We start from the raw sequence: 18,190 nt of genomic DNA on the forward strand, positions 1-18,190 counted from the left end.
TCGCTATCACTAGTTTAGCTGCTGCTTTCCGACTTGCTCCCTCGAGGTTTGCCTCACTGTGGTGTTTGGGGGTGGGAACTGCCTGCTTCCTGGTTGTGATGTCATCACTGTGCTCGAAAAGCGACTTCCCGTTTTCCCGATCGCGCGAGATTGCGACTCGCATTCCCGATCGCGCGAGATTGCGACTCGCATTCCCGATCGCGCGAGATTGCGACTCGCATTCCCGATCGCGTGAGATTGCGACTCGCATTCCCGATCGCACGAGATTGCGACTCGCATTCCCGATCGCACGAGATTGCGACTCGCATTCCCGACGCAGGTAGCCGGAAATAGCGATTATTCTGCGATTATAGTTAGTCGCTAACGGATTTAGCGCCCGCGTGCGAGTCGCTTTTTTTTCCCCGTAATGTACATGAATTCTGATTTGCGAGTTCTCAATAGCGATTCGCATTTTATCGCTATTTGAGACTCGCAAATGCCGTTTTTCATGAATCAGGCTGAAAGTCTCATAGGTGGCCTTATATGCTCAGTCATGCCATGTGTACAACAGCTCTACTCACTTCTCTAAGTGGTAAAAGCCCCAATACAAAATGTATTTAGGCAAGGCAGAGGAAAACAAGACCGATTTGGTTATTGTGCCAATCTAATGCTTCAAGGTAAATGACAGCACAATTGCATTTAGCTTTCAATTGTGTCTCCCCCGTTGGCCCTTTCGTCTCATCCCCTTTGTCTCTGTGCATCGCTCTTCTGTCTCTGTTCCCCTGCAGACGTTTCTTCCGCCCCCTTAGCTCACTCTCTCCCGCTCACCCTCACTTACCCTCTCACCCTCAGACACACCCTCACACTCACTTACCCTCTCACCCTCACACACCCTCACACCCACACACCCTCCCTCACTTACCCTCTCACCCTCACAAACCCTCTCACCCTCACACACACACACCCTCACACTCACTTACCCTCTCACCCTCACACACCCTCACACCCTCTCACCCTCTCACCCTCTCACCCCCTCACATCCCCTCACACTCCCATCCCCTCACCCTCCCTCCCATCCCCTCACCCTCCCTCCCCTCCCATCCCCTCACCCTCCCTCCCATCCCCTCACCCTCCCTCCCCTCCCATCCCCTCACCCTCCCCTCCCATCCCCTCACCCTCCCCTCCCATCCCCTCACCCTCCCTCCCATCCCCTCACCCACCCTCTCACCCTCACCCACCCTCTCACCCTCACCCACCCTCTCACCCACACACACCCCCTCACCCTCACACACCCCCTCACCCTCACACACCCCCTCACCCTCAGACACCCTCACCCTCAGACACCCTCACCCTCAGACACCCTCACCCTCACACCCCCTCACCCTCACACCCCCTCACCCTCACACCCCCTCACCCTCACACCCCCTCACCCTCACACCCCCTCACCCTCACACCCCCTCACCCTCACACCCCCTCACCCTCACACCCCCTCACCCTCACACCCCCTCACCCTCACACCCCCTCACCCTCACCCCCTCATCCACACCCCCTCATCCACACCCCCTCATCCACACCCCCTCATCCACACCCCCTCATCCACACCCCCTCATCCACACCCCCTCATCCACACCCCCTCATCCACACCCCCTCATCCACACCCCCTCATCCACACCCCCTCATCCACACCCCCTCATCCACACCCCCTCATCCACACCCCCCCTCATCCACACCCCCTCATCCTCACCCCCCCTCATCCTCACCCCCCCTCATCCTCACCCCCCCTCATCCTCACCCCCCACACACCCTCATCCTCCCCCTCACACACCCTCATCCTCACCCTCACACACCCTCATCCTCACCCTCACACACCCTCATCCTCACCCTCACACCCTCATCCTCACCCTCACACACCCTCATCCTCACCCTCACACACCCTCATCCTCACCCTCACACACCCTCACCCTCACACACTCACACCCTCTCACCCTCACACCCTCTCACCCTCACACTCACACCCTCTCACCCTCACCCGCCCTCTCACCCTCACCCGCCCTCTCACCCGCCCTCTCACCCTCACCCACCCTCTCACCCTCACCCACCCTCTCACACACCCTCTCACCCTCACACACCCTCTCACCCTCACACACCCTCTCACCCTCACACACCCTCTCACCCTCACACACCCTCTCACCCTCACACACCCTCTCACCCTCACACACCCTCTCACCCTCACACACCCTCTCACCCACCCTCTCACCCTCTCACCCACCCTCTCACCCCCTCTCACCCTCACACACCCTCTCACCCTCACACACCCTCTCACCCTCACACACCCTCTCACCCTCACACACCCCCTCACCCTCACACCCCCTCACTCTCACACCCCCTCACTCTCACACCCCCTCACCCTCACACCCCCTCACCCTCACACCCCCTCACCCTCACACCCCCTCACCCTCACACCCCCTCACCCTCACACCCCCTCACCCTCACACCCCCTCACCCTCACACCCCCTCACCCTCACACCCCCTCACCCTCACACCCCCTCACCCTCACACCCCCTCACCCTCACACCCCCTCACCCTCACACCCCCTCACCCTCACACCCCCTCACCCTCACACCCCCTCACTCTCACACCCCCTCACCCTCACACCCCCTCACCCTCACACCCCCTCACCCTCACACCCCCTCATCCACCCTCATCCTCACCCTCATCCACCCTCATCCTCACCCACCCTCATCCTCACCCTCACACACCCTCATCCTCACCCTCACACACCCTCATCCTCACCCTCACACACCCTCATCCTCACCCTCACACACCCTCATCCTCACCCTCACACACCCTCATCCTCACTCAGCGCAACCACAGCATCACTCAGCGCAACCACAGCATCACTCAGCGCAACCACAGCATCACTGGTTCAAATATGTTCTTTCAATGTTTCAAACTGTTTTCAAGCTTTCACGCTTTATTACAAATCCCAAAAAGATGTTAATATTTCACTTCTGTTCTTGGATTTTTGTCACCATAAAAAACACTGAACATAATCTTCACAAAAGTTATTTACAAAAATGAAAGCTATTGCCATTACAAATTAAATAAATTATTTAAGTATTAATTATTTAAAAAAATTAAAAGCCATTGTTATTTGTAATATCAATACATCTAAGTCACGTAAATACAAAACATGTTGCATTACAAATGCTATAGGTGTCACATTTGCGAAAGTTATAACTATTGGCATTGTAAATGACAAAGCTATTAATTTAGCTATTTTAAAAAATAACACATAAGTAAAAAAAATTAATTTATAAGACCAATAGCTCAAACTTTCCTAATGCGAGCCCTATTGCATTTCCAATGCTTGTTTTAGTGCGAGTGATCGTCTTTTGTCTCTTTGCTGTTTTTCCACTCCCCTTTCTCTGTGACGTAACACACGCCTTCCCAGAGATTTTGCAGCGGCTTTTTTTTGTGCCTCGCGCGTTTATTCCTCTATTTTACCTTCTGATCTCTAAACGGAGCAGGCAGGAAATGGCGTCCGACGGCAAAGGCGAGAGCAAAGGGGCCAAGGATGGCATGAAGAGGTGAGGCGACTGAAATGCGGGCAGAGGCTAGGTGGCGGAGGGTAGCGGGGTAAATTTAAAGGCCGGTGGCGTGCGGCGCAGCTGGCCTTGTGGTTACGAGGCTTTAACATTTGATGGAGACAGCCACCTCACAAATATTTATAAGGGAGCGTAGCCTGAGCGACAGTCTGGATCATATACCGGGTCAGAGGGTGGACCAGGACTGCAGGATAAATAGTGCCAACGAAGACGGCAGGTCGGGTACAGCTGCATATAATCACAAAGGAGCTCAGAGGGACAAGACAGGTACCTACGGGATAGCCCCCAACTCAGTAAGATTCAATCACAATACATCCCTGTACCCAGGATTATAGTTAGCAACCGTCTAATCGACATGAGAACCAAAACTGCTGGGCCAATACTTTGATTCCAACACACCTCCTCTCAATTTAAGGTTAGGTGTACGTTCTCTAATGTCATACTATCCATACCAAACCGCTGTTTGTAGCTGTAAGTGGGAGACTCCGGGTAAGATTCAACTCGACACATCCATTGTTGTCTGGTTGGTTCCTGGGATGAGATACGGTCCTGGTTCCGAACTGTGCGATTGATATAACAATCGACAACTGGGCGGAGCATTGTCCCGACCAGCTGGTATGAGAGGACATAGCTGGTTGAGGTTTCCTATTTTATGATGTCCAACACTGGTGCGGTGACAGAATGGTGAACCCTGATGAATCTGCCATTAAGTCTACCGGGCAGTGAAACATGTCGGTTACAGGTATTGGTATGCGACAGTAAGCTACCAGCCTTTTTAACTCGCCAGTTCACACCTGAGTTAGTAATAAAAGTTGTACAATTGGTGTGTCTGTTGATTTTAAATTTCACTTCGTTTTGTCTGTCACATCAGGTAGCTAATTGCTTGAGATTCCTGTTGAGCACCTTTCTGTCTGCACAATTTTTTGCTTTGACACTGTTCTTTTCTTGGAAAAGGAATGTCAACCGATGAGAAAGGGGGCTGAGTATTGGTAAAATCTGCCAAGATCCCCGAGGGTTGTTCGCCCGTGAGGTGCCTTCCTCTCCGCCACACATTTTTTCATCTTGTTATGGTTTGAGTGTGGATGAATGGACTGTCTCAGTGGGACAGACATCAATGGATGTGTTGAGTTGAGTCTCCCACTTACAGCTACAAACAGCGGTTTGGTATGGATAGTATGACATTAGAGAACGTACATCTAACCTTAAATTGAGAGGTGTATTGGAATCAAAGTATTGGCCCAGCAGTTTTGGTTCTCATGTTGATTAGACGGTTGCTAACTATAATCCTGGGTACAGGGATGTTTTGTGATTGAATGGACGGGTACAGCTGCAACAAAAATGGTTATCGGGGGGGGGGGGGGGGCCCTCTACCCGATAAAGGTGTTTCCCGGTTCGAGGGCCGGGACGGGTAGAATAAACAGCGGTATGTTCGGTGTGGCTGAACTCCCGGTGCCGCAGACGGAACGTTAAGGAGATCATTTATAACCGAATTTGTGTCTGGGCGTCGGCCAGAAGTCCAGACACGGAGTGTCTGCTGCGACACTCCGGGCCGACAGAAGTGGGATCCAGCAGAGGGGATTGCATTGAAACGGTCTTGGTCAAAGCCTTTGAGAAGGGACTTGGCATGAGGCTGTAGGAAAAATCTTCCTTTTTTCTGGGGTCCGTGTACATGGGTTTTGAATGCGCGGGGATTCGGTGATGTGACCCCGTTGATCGGGGTGGTCCTTTTGAGGTCCTTGTACATCTTCAGGTCGATTAGTGCGGGTAATATTGATGTGCATCTGCTACCACAACTGGTACGCAGCGTTCACAAACTATCCCAACCACCAACGGCCCTTGAAGGATGTGCCCCCACACCCTGCATCCAGGAGTAGGGGGTTCGGGAATGGCTTACTCTGTTTAAAGCCATTAAATTGCCCCTGTTTAATGTTTGTAACGGAGGGGTGGGGTGGGGGGGGGGTATTCCTATATATTTTTATTCTCCTACTTGTTAAATGTTGGCATTTATGTACACGGGCGGCTTGCAAAACGCTCTTGTTACTATCTTTGTCCAGCATTTGGTGACAATCGTCTTTGCTGTTGTAATTTCTGATTCCGCTTTCATCCAGTTGGAAAGCGATATGCTACAGGTCTGTGACTAGCCGATTTTTATTTTTAAGCTGTTTGTTAGTTATTTTGTATGCGTTTATGTGAAACAAAGGCATAGTGTAGTAAGCCATTTCGGAGGTTACATACATTGTAATGTACGGTAATTTTGATCGCCATAACATGAATTTTTTATTGGCTGCTCAATATCATTGGTCGTATTGGCATTTTTTTCTTATGTTGACCACTTATTATTTGTATTTTTTGACACAGAATGAAAACAGACCCCCCTTTTAATTGCGGACGCTCACTACTGTCGTTGGAACTACAAGCACACTCGAAATAACGAGCTGCCTGCCGAAAGGGGCTCTTTTTATAGATATCATTATTTCGCCTGAGGCTTTCTTCAGCACACCACGGCGAAGAAATCCTTAAGGAGGGTTTCTGTGAGAAAATGTCATCCTTCGCACACAGCCCCACCCCCAGCAGAAAGTAACATCTTAAATTGCTCAAATTGGAGGGGAACAACAGTGCGGCAAAATAGGCCCCCTCAAAATCAAATGCCCCATAGAACTATCAACAGTGACTGCCTTTTCTCTCTCTTGCTTCTTTCTTTCTTTCATTCCTCTTCACCCCTCCTACCCTTTGCGCTCATTGTTACGCCACCCCGCTCTCCAATCTGTCTTATTCTCTCCCTCACCTCTGTATGTCTCCGTTTTTCTCACTCAGTTCCCTCTGGCTCGCTCACATCCTCTCTCTCACTCACACTCTTTTCTCTCGCTGTCGATTCCCTTGTCACCTCGATCTATCGGTGCCTGCACCCATTCTCTGTCTAGTGCTCTCTCTTGCACACACTTGCAGACTCCGTGCCTTTCTAGGTATGAACAGATTTCTGTTTCTAAATGCCTCTCCCACTCTGACTTTGTCGAAATTCCATTGTCTCTGCAATTCGGTAGCCCCCTCAAGAATTCCAGGGCTTCAGCACAGCAAAAAAACGCCACCTCTTTCCCCACTCTGAACCCTCTGTCTGTGTGTGGGGCTCTGTGTGTGTGTGTGTGTGGGGCTCTGTGTGTGTGTGTGTGGGGCTCTGTGTGTGTGTGTGTGGGGCTCTGTGTGTGTGTGTGTGGGGCTCTGTGTGTGTGTGTGTGGGGCTCTGTGTGTGTGTGTGTGGGGCTCTGTGTGTGTGTGTGTGGGGCTCTGTGTGTGTGTGTGTGGGGCTCTGTGTGTGTGTGTGTGTGTGGGGCTCTGTGTGTGTGTGTGTGGGGCTCTGTGTGTGTGTGTGTGGGGCTCTGTGTGTGTGTGTGTGGGGGGCTGTGTGTGTGTGTGTGGGGCTCTGTGTGTGTGTGTGTGGGGCTCTGTGTGTGTGTGGGGCTCTGTGTGTGTGTGTGTGTGGGGGGCTCTGTGTGTGTGTGTGTGTGTGTGGGGCTCTGTGTGTGTGTGTGTGGGGCTCTGTGTGTGTGTGTGTGGGGCTCTGTGTGTGTGTGTGGGGGGGGCTCTGTGTGTGTGGGGGGGCTCTGTGTGTGGGGGGGGGCTCTGTGTGTGGGGGGCTCTGTGTGGATAGCTTTTTTTGTAGGTGGCTCTATGTGTGGGTGGCTCTGTCTGTATGAGGGTGGCTCTATGTGAATGACTCTGTGTGGGTGGCTCTGTATGTGTGTGGGTGGCTTTGTGTGTGTGGCTCTGTGTGGGTGTAAATGCAATAGGTCATGCATTTGCGAGCGATTTAAGCTATTGGCAATGTAAATGACAATGCCATTTATTTATGATTTAAAAAAAAAAAAAGTCATGAACAATGCCAATAGCTCTACCTTTAATAATGCCGAGACCATTGCATTGTAAATGCTTGTTCTCACTCTGTCCTGAAGGATAACTGCCAGTTTGGATTTTACTTTCATGATTTTTTTTAACAAGTTTCCCTGGGCGACTTCGTCAGTCGTAGAGTCAGTCAAGTCTGTTTCTAAGGCCCAAATCTGTTCCTCGACTAAAGATACTTCATTGTAAAAATTACGTCTTTTCTCAGCGGCCAACGTCCCTATTCTTCCCCTCAAAAAAGCTTTATTAGTCCCAAATAACTCCACATGAAGCGGATCCCTGGTTAAAATGAAAAAAATCTTCGGTTTTCCTAGACAGTGCTGCTATGGCATCCTCTTCTTGCAGGATAGCACGTTCCATAGTCCATCTAGATTGAGGGCCTCTGTCCATTGATTTAAGGTGTAAAAGCACTGCAGAATGGTCCGACAGATGGACTCCCACATGCTCCACCTTCTGAGCCGCTCAGCCAGGTTACAGTCAATGAGGAAGTAATCTATCCGCGACTGATGTTTATATTTCTGGTTTTGAAAGGTGAAACCTTTTTTATTCCCTGCTCTCTGTCTCCAGATATCACAGAGCCCCAGATGCGCCATTATTTGCTTAATAAAGATAGACATTTTTGTATTCACACATGATCTACTACGTGAGGTTCTGTCTAGGGAGTGATCTAAAACAGCATTGAAGTCACCGGCCATGATGATTGAGTCAGCGGAGTCTACCAATTCTGCAAGTAAGTTGCCTATAGGGGAAACATCATCCTTATTTGGGCCGTAGTATCCCACTAAGGAGACATCATGCCCCATAAACCTGGCCTTAACAACTAGCCACCTTCCAGCCGTATAAGAGTTCTGAGCCCCAAAGACCACTTGTGAACCTCTTTTTACTAGAATTGCCACTCCTTTTGTTACAGCCGCCTGGGATGTACACACGACTTGGGGAAATCCAATTTTGGGACTTAAATAGAACCAAACCCTGCTTATCTGGTAGGTGGGTCTCCTATAGAATGAAAATCTGAGCTGGGCAGTCTTTTAGGTACTGCACAGGTTTGTTGTCTTGTTTGTGCTTTTAAGTCCAAAAGTCTAATAATAAAAAGTACCTTAGTTCAGAGCCATTCTGTTCCCATCTTCCTCCACCAAAGCATTTGGGTTAAGTTCTATGACATGAATTTCACCAGTTACATCAGAAGTCCTTGCAGGCCTAAAAAAATCATAAAAATGTTACCTGACCTGCAGGTCTAGTGTCTTGAATAATCTACTTGACCTAACTGTATTATGCTTGACCCATAAGCTGGTCTTAAATTGTGGGATTCTAGGTGAATATGGTATTTCACTGAGCTTGCCTGTCTTTTCATTATTGCATATGAGAGCACCTTCAAATATGCGAGTTCAGTATTTCTGTTATACACAAGACTATTTTGTTTGATTTAATAGACCAGGCATTTGCTCCATTGCGGGAAACTGGATTGCAATTGCAGTGGTCCATCCCATCTTTTGCTCCCTTTATAGCGCCTAGATGCTGATTTTTAGGTTTCGACTGCAAAAAGCTGCGCAAGCAGCTTTTGCGCAGGAGAAATCTTATGAGAACTGTAGTGTGGCTTTGGGTCGGCCCTCGTCATTCATTGGCTGGCTCCATAAATGGAGCCTAGCCATTGGACGAGGGGCCTGTCCGTCAATGCCGGACCAGATTCGGGGGCGTTCCCGAGATTCTTTGGCTTTTGCCGACGTCACGCGACGTCAGCCGGGAACGCCCCCGAATCTGGTCCGGCCGGGCCGTGCTTGCTGCTGTCCTGCCTTACTCTGTGTCCCTCCTCCCGCTGTCCCCCCTCCCCGCTGTCCCCCCTCCTCGCTGTCCTGTGCACGTTTCCCGTTTTTCGACCACGGCCGCCGGAGGAAGCCCTGGTGAGTGCGTGTTAAATCTTGCCTTCCCGCCCCCTCCTCCCCCTCCCCGTTCCGCCCCCTCCCCGTGTGAAAGGGATTTGTTTCTGGAGCTCGGCTCGGGTCCTTTCCCGCCCGCTTCCCGCCCCCCCCCCCCTGTCCTGTGCCCGTTCCCGCCACCCTCCCTCCCTGTGCTCGTGGTGCTTGTTATATCCATGAAAGACGTGCCTGCAGTAGCTTCACTAGCGTCTTACTATCCAATTGTACGAGTTTCTGGGTTGATTGACGGCAACACACTGGGCCTTCGTGCTGTGACTCCCCCTCCTGGGACTTCCGAGGCAGAGAGATGCAGGTAAGTGTGAATCGATTCTTTTTATGTTTGGTGCATGCGTGTATATTTGAATTTTTGGGAAGGAGTGTTGTGAATGATGTGTGTGTGTGCACGTGTGTAAATGTATGGGTGTGAATGAGTGTATGTGTGCGTGTGTGTCCCGTCCACCCTCCTCTCTCCTAAAACCCTCCCTGGTCCCTGATCTAAATACTGGCTAGGGAGTGTAGTAGGGAAGACTGTTGCCCTAGGCTGTTGTAGAATCCTATTTGGACCTGAAAGCAAGCGGTGTGCTTGACACTTCAAGGCACTAGTCCATAGCTGCACGCCTTCGAGCGGAATTCAGGACGGCGCCTGTCTATTGGGATAGGAATTTACATGAATAATTCTGTCTCACTGACTCCGCCTCTCATCATTCATTACACGCCTGCTTACAAGCTGCAGCGACTCAGCCTCTCATCATTCACTACACGCCTGCTTACAAGCTGCAGCGACTCAGCCTCTCATCATTCATACACACCTGCTTACATGCTGCAGCGACTCAGCCTCTCATCATTCACTACACACAACGCACAACTTGCACTACGCTCAGCGGTGCGTGTTTGCTGCTTTAATGAAGTTAGTAACGTATGATTTGTGTTGTGCGCACAACTGTTTATTTCACACATCGCTCCCCGCGCTAAAGTGTTGCTGGTTTCTTAGCGACACTTTTTTTGTTCTTTGGTTTAGAATAATGCCAGCGGTGTAACTCCCACGCACGTTTATCGATTTTATCATGATATTTGACATTTCTTTCCTCTGAATTGTTAATTGTGTTGTGTACTTTCTGTGCTGCTGTATGCGGACGTTTGGCCGGACAAACAGCACACCTGCCGTGTCTGTGTTGTCCTTATGCCTCTTGTGCGGCACGCGCTGATGCCCTTGCAACTTTGAATGAGAGAGCATCTCTGGCACTTAACAGTAGGAAACGGGAAGTATGGTACAGGACGTGGCGTTGTGGCCCGAGCTATCGCCGCGAGAGCCAGGATCGAATTAGAGGGGGAGGGGGAGGGGTGACCTTGTGTTATGTAACTTATGCTCTCCGATACCTGCGGGTCGAGCTCGCGCTATGTGCCTTCTCTGCTGCATGCCATCGCTGAACACTCGTTGCCCTCTCTGCCATTTCTGTTCACAAACTGCCCCCGTTCATACACTGCCTCTCTTCTGGGCCCCATCTGAAGACTTAATGCTGTCTCCACTCGCAACCACTTCTGCTCACACACTGCCCTCACAGCTCCCTGTCCCTTCTCCTCACACACTACCCCTTCTCCTGTGCTCCTTTTTGTCTCTGATCAATCACTGCCCTCGCAGCTTCTTGACCCTTTAGTTCACACACTGCCCTGCCCCTCGCTTCCTTAGCTCCAGGCTATATTTCAAAAACATTAAAACCAGCATGGCATTTAGATGTGGGAAAAGTATTTTCCATTCATAAATATCACACCATTATTCAGCTAGGGTGACAGATTTTCCAATGTTGTGAATATTAGTTATAGCCTAGGTTTGGATAATTTTAGCATGATCTACCTACCCCCCACAAATAGACGAATACTTGCAAACATGTAGGCTTGTATATTTTTAGATTTCTTCAGCATGTGGGCTTGCACACAGTGCATTAACACTGGGTTGCTCTAGTGAGAGATACAGGTGACTTTCTTGGGTGAATGGAAGACGCTTGTCTCTAACAGAGGCGTAGGTGAAGCGCTTTTCCCTGGGGAACCATATTCTTTCTATGGAAAAAGAACAATTGTTACATTTACAATTTCACATGATATTCTCTTGTTTTCCACCTCCTGGAAAGTCTGCACGAGTGAGTTGTGCAGGTTTGAGCTTTAAAGAAATCTATGATGGATTTTATGGAGCGATTTACGGAATTTGTGGTGGGAGAAATAATCCACTAATTTGCCATATGGGTGAAAGCTGACCATTTTTCAAATCACTGACATGCAAAGCAAAATTACGGTATAAAAAATGCATAAATTGACTGCAAGTAAACCTTGAGAAGCAGGCAGAATTCAGGTGTTTTGGGCAGCTCATGTATTTTATTGTGGGTCTTCCTGGCAGCAGGATCATGGAGACTCACGCAAACAGCACATCTTTTACAAACTGCCCACAGAATAGGCACTTGTTTGCAGTCTCAGACCTTAATTTGTACCTATGGCAGGCATACAAATATCAGCACGGTGTGATCCGGAAAAAATGTCTGGCCTTAACCACTTTTCCTATTCTTTGTATAGTGTCAATAAATATTGCTGTGCTCCTGCCCTTGCTGTTCATGCTTTGCCTGTTACTGAAGCTCGTTGAAACATTTTCAGTATACTAAAGTCAAATGCCTGATGGGAATGAAATAATGTACTCCAGTGAAACTGATGGACAAGGTTTTAATTTAGTATTACATGTGGCTCAAGCAGTAACCAAATTGGTAATGGAGTGGACCATTTTGTAACATTTAAAAACAGAGCAACACAGTGATTGTATGGCACAGGTGACTACTTAAGGTATTGATTGCTGTACTTTTCAGTCCACATTTACAATGTTAAAAACACAAGTTCCGCAATACGAAATGCTGCTACATGAAAAGCCAGCACTGCCTGAAGGCAGGGAATCTCACAATAGGCCATGTGATAACTTTGTTAAAAGTATTAAAAACAAGTTTGTTTGTGACTTTAGGCCTTTATTCTTGAAAGCAATCAATTATCGAAGTGGGAAACAGGCATAGATTAAAATTCTAGTGTAAGTCTTGATAAAACATTACTCCCTAATGCACTGAGACCCTCTTGGGTTCTGACTAATGTTATATAGCGCATCCTGCAACTCCCACCGCTCATGTACTTACGCTGCAGAGAAGCAGCAACTGACCGACTCCGAGCAGAATACAGCAATCATGTATGAAGTTTCGTTCCTTAGCAGTTCCCAAGCCTTTAATGTGCTTTCAACTGCTGCAAAGTGGAGCTAATCAGCTGAAATATTGATTGGGCCCCACAGAAGTTGGCGCCCATGTTCAGGGCATGCACACATTTATCTTTACACATGACCAGGTGACTCCGGGCCTTTATTGGGGTTACTTGAATGGGTGTATTTCTATGCAGTTCTTGTTTTGGGCTGCTGTATAACCACCATGTGTTTCTGTTCTGTATACTGCTGGAGTATGCTGTTCTGTTTGCGAGGGTTTACCTTCTCTGAGTGAGTTCTGATGTACATACTGTAGTTCTTCATACAGACTTCATCTTTGTAAACCGCTTGAACCCACTCTTATGTTTTAGCATTTGCGCTTTTGGCATAGCAAGCTGTTTGGTATACCTTATTTGCTGTTTTGTCGTTGATTTCTCCCTGCGCTGTGTCACTTTTTTCTTCTTTACACAGCAGACTGCTAAATGTCATCGTACGACGACATTGTAGATCTTGTGTGAATGGTAATAGATTTTACTGCATATTTGTGGCTTGGTGAGCACCAAGCTTCGGTGCTATGAGCATAAAAAAAATCATTACTAGAACACCATGGTTTGTAGTAGTATGAGTGGAGGAAGTGTTTGCGTTCATGCTTTTGTACATGTACATGTATGCACACGTTAGTGACGCCATAAGTTGTTGTGGTGCCAGGTTATGTACCTGTGGAGTTACATGTTCAGTCTGGGCATCCACTTTTTTGTTTTGACGTAGCAATTACATTTATTCCCCATGTTTACATGCTTTTTACTAAACTCATTTTCCTGCAAGCCTGTCTGTGAACACCCTCAATAAGACAGTGGTAGTACTCTTCGGAAAGGACTCTCCACTCTGTCCCCAGCCTGCTTATCTGAACTTGGACCCATCCCGTGCTGCTAGGCCAGGAACCTGGGAATCATTGTAGTCAACAAACCAATGTCCAGTCACCTGATTACCTCTTCCTACTTCCACAAGACTTCCCTCAACACCCGTATCCAAATCTTCAGATGCTTTCCTTCTACACCCAGGCACCCAACCAGATTACCATCCAGGCGCTCAACAGCAATCTAGTCTAAAGAAACACGCTGTATGTCAGATTCTCCACCCAGCTGACCAAACTGCTCCAGATCATTCAGAATGCAGCAGCCAGGCTCACTCAACCACACTCCACTCGCCTCAATGACCTCAGCTGGCTTTCCATGCACACTAGTGCACTGTTCAAATTACACACACATATAAAGCACTGCATAATCTAGACTCCTCTTACCTGAATAGCCACAGCAGCTTCCACACCGCCTCTAGACACATCTGCTCAGACAACCTTCTACTTGTTGCTGTCTCGCATCCGACGAGCTAGAATCGGCGGTCCGCCCTTCTGGTACCTGGCTCCTAAAGCCTGGAACAAACTCCCACCTTCATATTAGGGCTGCTAGCTCAGTCCTTGAATTCAGGAAGAAACTGAAAACATGAATCTTCACGTAGGCCCTGTTAGACCTGGCACCATTGGCCTGGGTCTTCCTTCCATTTTTGTTGTTGCCCCATGTATTTTTGCTGGTATTAGATGCTTTGGGCACTGTGCCACTGCTATTCAGTGCCACAGTGAAAGTGCTCCCTATTGTAAGTTGATGTACTAATCGGTGGTTCCATGTTTGGCTATTTGGTTTACTTGTAAGACCCCAGTCTAGTGCGCTGAGTGCCCAGGGTGTGTAAATCCAAATGCTGCTGGTGGGCTTGCAGCACTGGTTGTGCCACCCACGGAAGCAGCCTTGTAAACTGTGTCTGAGGTCTGCCATTGCAGAGCCTTCGTGCAGGCTGGTACTGTCATGCTGACTGGGCAAGTGCACCCACTTGCCAGTCCCTAAACCTTCCCTTTTCTTCATATCAGTCACCCATATGGTAGGCCCAAGGGCAGGGTGCATTGTAAGTATAAGGTAGGACAAGCCCTGATGTGTGTGGCTCTGTGTGTGTGGCTCTGTGTGTGTGGCTCTGTGTGTGTGGCTCTGTGTGTGTGGCTCTGTGTGTGTGGCTCTGTGTGTGTGGCTCTGTGTGTGTGGCTCTGTGTGTGTGGCTCTGTGTGTGTGGCTCTGTGTGTGTGGCTCTGGGTGTGTGTGTGTGGCTCTGGGTGTGTGTGTGTGTGGCTCTGGGTGTGTGTGTGTGTGGCTCTGGGTGTGTGTGTGTGTGGCTCTGGGTGTGTGTGTGTGTGGCTCTGGGTGTGTGTGTGTGTGTGGCTCTGGGTGTGTGTGTGTGTGTGGCTCTGGGTGTGTGTGTGTGTGTGGCTCTGGGTGTGTGTGTGTGTGTGGCTCTGGGTGTGTGTGTGTGTGGCTCTGGGTGTGTGTTTGTGGCTCTGGGTGTGTGTGTGTGGCTCTGGGTGGGTGTGTGTGTGTGTGTGTGGCTCTGGGTGTGTGTGTGTGTGTGTGTGTGTGTGGCCCTGGGTATGTGTGGCTCTGTGTGTGTGTGTGGCTCTGGGTGTGGCTCGGTGTGTGTGTGTGGCTCGGTGTGTGTGTGTGGCTCGGTGTGTGTGTGGCTCTGGGTGTGTGTGTGTGTGGCTCTGGGTGTGTGTGTGTGTGGCTCTGGGTGTGTGTGTGTGTGGCTCTGGGTGTGTGTGTGTGTGCCTCTGGGTGGGTGTGTGTGTGTGTGTGTGGCTCTGGGTGTGTGTGTGGCTCTGGGTGTGTGTGTTGAGGTAATTGAAATGTTTATGGTCAATTGTGTCCCCTAACGTGTACCCCAACGGCTCCATGTACGTACTTCAAGTACATGTAATTTCCCTCCACAACCGAATCTGAAGACGCAAATACATTTGCGTCCAACGTTAACATGTCCTCTATCAGATCCACCATGAATGGATCGATAATTCAGTTCCTAAGTATGCTGTGCCACCGTCTTTACATGGTGCACTTTCACGTTTTTTCCTGGCTCTGCCGAGCTAGGCCCTGAATTCTGTCTTCAAGCCACTTCTGTCTCTGCCTCTGAAAGCTGCAGCATGGAGATGCATCCCTGACCTCTGCCTTACTTCCTGCCAAGCGAGCGGTGCCCGGCTCAGCCTGGTCTGCCTGCCAAAAACAGTATTTTACCTTCAAGTTATCAGCGTAGCCAGCTCAGCTCCTCAAACACATTCCAGTCTAGTGATTTAGGTAAACATATCCCCGACTACAGAGCAAAGAGCAAGTCTTCCTGTCTCCGTGCAAGTAATTTACGGTTCCCGTTACCAGAGTAGGCCCATGGCCCCGCACGTAGACACGCAGACACCTATGCACGCACTGACATTCAGTATAGAATAGCCTCTGCCCAAGAGACCTTTTACTCTAGAATAAACATCCTCTAAATACTAGATATCAGATATGTTATAAGGACAGGTCGATCTGACATGCCAGACTTCTGTCTCCTCTACTAGTGCTAAAAGTCAGACCCTTAGCTTCCTCCAGATGCACGTCAATCACACGTCATATTAGCTGCGCGCGCATTCAGGTCACAGGTTTCAGCTGACTCTGCAAGAATTCTTTATGCATCCACCCACTTATGACACTTTTCTGTGACGTTTCTAGTATACGCCTTCGAGCACACCCCTGTTCACGCCTTTTTGCTACGCACATGTGTTCTTACCATATACATTTCACTTGTCACGCCTACTGTATTCACTGCTACTGTGTCATTTTACTATATATGTCATGTACTGTTAATAAATCGTTGACATCTTTCCTGCCATCATTGCATACCCGAACCCTTGTATTGATGGAATAGATTTCCATGACTCGAGTCATCCTTTATGATTAAAGCCCGTATGACTCTGATGCCACGGACTCTGCCTCTCATTTGATTGAGCTATTTCTTTACTTGACCGAAATTATCTGGCAAACTCGTATACGGTAAAATATTTACCACAGTGTGTGTGGCCCTGGGTATGTGTGGCTCTGTGTGTGTGTGTGTGTGTGTGTGGCTGGCTCTGGGTGGGTGTGTGTGTGGTAGTAATTGCTGTCTGCTGAGCTCGTCAGTAGGGTACAATAGGTCTCACATTTGCGACAGATTAAGCTAATGGCAATGTAAATGACAATGCCACTAATTTATCTGTTTTCAAAACCAACACATAAACACATAAATACAAAATTTGTCATTTACAATGCCAATAGCTCTAACTTTTCCAAAGGCGAAACCATTGCATTGTAAATGCTTGTTAACTCTTGACAGTGCACTGAGGCCTGCTAACCAGACCTTCGTGCCAGTGCTCCTTAAAACAAGGTCATGTCTGTATGTTCTACAGTTGGCTAAGGACTTTAGCACCGCTGCACGTCTCTGGAAATGGTGCCCCGAGGTATGGGTACTAAAGATGTCGAAAGGCTGCAGCATATCTTCTGCCACCCTAAGGGACACACAATCAATCAATCAATCAAACAATTTATATAGCGCGCTACTCACCCGGGAGGGTCTCAAGGCGCTGGGAGGGAGGGGTCCGTTACTGCTCGAAAAGCCAGGTCTTGAGTTGCTTCCTGAAGGAGAGATGGTCGTGGGTCATCCGTAGGTGGATGGGGAGGGAGTTCCATGTCTTGGCCACCAACCCCACCGTAGCCTCAAACGACATCCCTCCCTCCCAAGACCTCTGCGACTCACTATCCTCCTTCTACAACAAAATTGCCGACATATATAACAGCTTCGAAAACAGTTCCATCGAACAATCCTCTACACCCCCCCTCCCCCCCCCCCCCGAACCCAAAGCGCCTGGAACCCAGTCACTACTGAAGACACCATCCGCCTAATGAATTCCATACACTCTGGCTCGCCAACCGACCCATGTCCCCACCACATCTTCAACAAAGCAGACTCATCATCGCACCCCATCTCCGTGATATCATCAACTGCTCCTTCAATTCTGCTACCTTCCCAGAAAGTTGGAAACATGCCGAAGTCAGCGCCCTACTAAAGAAACCCACAGCAGACCCCTCTGAACTTAAAAACTACCGCCCCATATCCCTCCTCCCATTCCCGGCCAAAGTCATTGAGAAAGCCGTCAATAGCCAACTCGCCGCCTTCCTCAAATCCAACAACTCCCTAGATCCCTCACAGTCCGGCTTTCGAGCTAAACACAGCACCGAAACCGCCCTCATCGCAGCAACAGACGACATCCGAACTGTGGTAAATAAATAATTAATTACCGGTACTATTTTTCATATAATCAATAAAACAGGTAGCTCAATAAATAAGAGTCAGGATTCGAGGTATCTTGAGTCGACAGGCTTTAATCAGGCATAAGGACAAGAACAGGACAGCCTGCAATAGTACGGGATGGCAGCTGCCAGGGAAGGGAAATGGCATGTAATGGGGATCAGGCGGTAATGGGTAACTTTTTGTAACAGTGCACAATATATATATATCAAAACAATTGCATTACATTCAATACAGTAGGCGTAGCAGTAGGCGTGACTCGTAGCAGTCGCGAAAGATAAGGGCAAAATGATGTAACAAGAAGGCGTGTACAGGGCGTGTACATAGACATGTGATGTAAACGTAACAGAAGTGTCATAAACGGGGCGGAAACATGGAGGAGCTACCTGAGC

General features: G+C 49.0%; 1 protein-coding gene across 1 annotated transcript in view; it reads left to right on the plus strand.

Annotated features, from left to right (window-relative positions):
- Positions 1 to 18,190, plus strand: part of C5_1H6orf136 (chromosome 5_1 C6orf136 homolog) — a 140,531-nt gene that overhangs the window by 39,099 nt on the left and 83,242 nt on the right. The window lies entirely within an intron of this gene.

This window comes from Lissotriton helveticus, chromosome 5_1 (genome assembly GCF_964261635.1).
Source record: "Lissotriton helveticus chromosome 5_1, aLisHel1.1, whole genome shotgun sequence".
Lineage (NCBI taxonomy): Eukaryota > Metazoa > Chordata > Amphibia > Caudata > Salamandridae > Lissotriton > Lissotriton helveticus.